Source organism: Camelina sativa, chromosome 12 (assembly GCF_000633955.1).
Source record: "Camelina sativa cultivar DH55 chromosome 12, Cs, whole genome shotgun sequence".
Classification (NCBI taxonomy): Eukaryota; Viridiplantae; Streptophyta; class Magnoliopsida; order Brassicales; family Brassicaceae; genus Camelina; species Camelina sativa.
In genome coordinates, this window is record NC_025696.1 from 31,545,277 (window position 1) to 31,548,344 (window position 3,068).

The 3,068-nt window shown below is 36.2% G+C and overlaps 1 long non-coding RNA gene across 6 annotated transcripts in view; it reads left to right on the plus strand.

The window, feature by feature from the left end:
• LOC104732983 overlaps positions 1–2,272 on the plus strand; it is a 4,497-nt gene extending 2,225 nt beyond the window's left edge. For 2 of the 6 annotated variants that reach the window (XR_002034563.1, XR_002034564.1), the window contains 2 exons: positions 1,326–1,398; positions 1,549–2,272. This is a non-coding gene — a long non-coding RNA (uncharacterized LOC104732983). Of the gene's footprint in view, positions 1–498; positions 589–759; positions 950–1,044; positions 1,092–1,207; positions 1,399–1,548 lie in introns of those variants that run through there. The other 4 variants (XR_759022.2, XR_759020.2, XR_002034562.1 and 1 more) reach the window with 4 other exon arrangements.

Sequence of the window (3,068 nt, forward strand, 5' to 3'; positions counted from 1 at the left end):
CAGATCTACTCCGCCGTTGTTGCTGAACCATCTCTCCCACCCTCTTCCATCTTAGCCACCTCATCCATCTCCAATTCCTACGACCCAGCTCACCCAAACCCTAAATCGAAATTTTGGTTGATTTAGGGTTTATGCCTCATCTTCCCCGTCTCTCTCTCACCTCATTGGCTCTCTCAGTGAGGAGCCCGATTCCAGTTTAGGGTTTATGCCTCATCTTCCTCGTTTCTCCCTTTCTCTCTTCGTAGCCAGCCACCACCATGGATTCTCGAGCTATACTCGATTCCACTTTGTTTCAACTCACTCCTACTCGCACGAGGTCTATCTCTCTCACTTCTGATTCAATTTACTTCGTTTGATCTTCTTTTCGTGGTTGAATTGTCTTTTGAATTTTGTGTTTGATTGTGGTTTTTAAGAGTCGATCTGGGCTCTTCTGTGAGAGTAAGAAGCATAAGCTAGCTTCTAGAATTTCAAACCTTTCGTCTCTCATCTCCAATTCGCTAGAGATCAGATCTCTAAAGGAGGTTACTCCATCTCTCTTCATCCTCCTTCTTTTCACTCTCCTTGGTTCACCAAATCCACTTTTGATCGGTAATTTTAATTCCCTGAATCCCGATTCTTCGATTTTTTTGTTGACAATTTCTAATTTCAGATTCTCATTATGTCAATTTTGTTTGCATTATTGGTGTGTATGTGAGTGGAAGAAGATCTTGATAAGACAATTTTGAACTTGTTGCTGATTATGTTTCTTTAATTTTGTAGATTTGTAAACACGCCTGCGATAATCGAGAGATTTGCGAATCTGGAGAAAGAGATCTTGTAGATTGAGCATTCTATTCAAGCTAATGAAAACGCCAATGCTGCTGCTGATGCTGAGCAATTACAAACACAAGATGGTGAAGCTAATTCTGGAGTAAGTAGTAATCTAAGGAAGTCGAACGAGTTATTCAAGGTAAACTTGTGGTTTTGAGTTGGACTGTGTTATTTAGTTACTGGTTTTGTTTGGTAAATTGAGTGTTTAATTTTGTTCTCAATGTATTACTATAGAAGGTATTTGAGAATGGCAATGAGGTTACAGGAGAGGAAACCTCAAAGTAACGTTTCTAACTATGGAACTTAATACAATTTGTTTTGGCGCATTCTGCCATTGATGGATAAGTTTTGGTTGACTAATCGTGTTTTTTTGTTCGTCTCATTTACCATAATTCAGCTTCAACGTCTTCTTGAAACACATAGGACATTGCTACTGTAGGATTTCGATAAGTTTTGGTGGTTGCAGTGAAAGCCGTGCAGTAGATACAGAGTCACTATGTGTTCTAGCCGGAAAGGTGGTCTGGTCTGTTTGCATTGATGTTCACATTTTTGACAATGGAATTGGCTGCATTTCTTCTTCATGTTCAGGTTCTTGTTGTAACAATGATCTTTTATGTGTATTTTGTTGCTCACTCTCAAATATGAACTTGGTTTTTTTCAAAAATCACACATTAGAATATTTCATTATATTTATATGACTCTCTTGTCTTTTAACTCTCTGTATCTTTGATGAATTAGAGCTATGGTGCAAGGCAGTGCAAGTGTGGATCAGAGGACCTTGCTCTGTCCATGACATCAACTCTTACTCTCTCTCTCTCTCGGAACAAATTGTAAATGGTAACATTTTTTTCCTTCTTCTTATCTGAGTCATTGCTTGACCTACTTAGTAGGAGTTGCTCATGCTTCATTTGAGTACATCAAGTTCATAATGTGAGTTGGAATATCTTATTGGAAGTTTTGGTAGTCTTGTGAAGGTTTGGAATATATCTTATTGCTCTGCTTGTTTTATCCGTTTCATTATGTTTTTGTGTTTATGTCTTGGTATAGGTTCCCACATTGCCTATATCTGTTAGTTGTCTATTTGAACATGTTGTAACGTTGAATAATAAGGTTTGTAGGTTTCCGCTCATGTATAGGTAACACTTACAATTTATGGTTTATTTATCTCTATGTGATTGCTATGTGCTTATAGGGTTAATGGCATATTGTGGCTTCTCACGATTCTTTTGTTTCATATGAGCAGATATATATGGAGAGGATAACTAACATGTCTTTTTCATACATTCAAAGTGAACTAGTAGCTGTTCAATGGACTATTTCAAGAAACGCTAAGTGAGCAGCTAAAAGAGAGTCTTTGCTACAACAAGTAAGAAAGGCTGGGTTACATGTACATGTCATGTTAGTTTTATTGTTAGTTTTATTTTGTTTAAGACTTGGTGACACTTTGTTATGTAAGACTTATTTTGGTTAATGTAATTTATGTTATGTATGTTGATTATTTTATGAAATGTAAAAATTTAAATATATTTAAATAAATTTTGAAAAAAAAAATTCTAATAATAAATAAAACAGCATGAATTTTGTGATCCAATAAAATATATTATAGCATTCGATTAGTGCTATGATATAATTACAGTAAAAACTCCTAACATAGCGTGTAAAATGACTTATAACATTATCTTTAAAAATTTAAAAAACGGGATAACATAACATTTCTAAACTGCTATGGTATAATACTATACCATAGCATACGAATTATGCGCTATCATATGTGAGGTACCTACAATAACAGTGGCCTAACATAGCGTTTGTAAAAGAGCTATGAATTACATATTATAGCGTTTCTCTCGTACTAACAATGTACATATTTGTTGTAGTGATGCCTGCTTGGTCATGTTTCTCCAACGAGAGTTGGGTAGGGGAGTGATCAAGGTTGATTGTTTCTATCACCCCATCCTTAGAAGCTTTCGTATCTTAATTGCTTGCATTTTCATTCATCACTCGATCCCTTACCCGAACAGGTACACGATCACCTGCTTCGAGTAACCCCTCGAGTTGTTCATACCATCTTTTCTTACTCGATCACCCCACCCGATCCTGTACTCGAATGCTTGCATCGAGTGCTTAGGTCGTGTGGTTTCTTTGTTTATACTCTTTTCTTTTATTATTTTAGGATTGTTAGATAAAACTCCACTATTGCTTGGCTTGACTTGCATTGTTCTGATTGTATCCTTCCTACTAGCATAAACAACCATTTG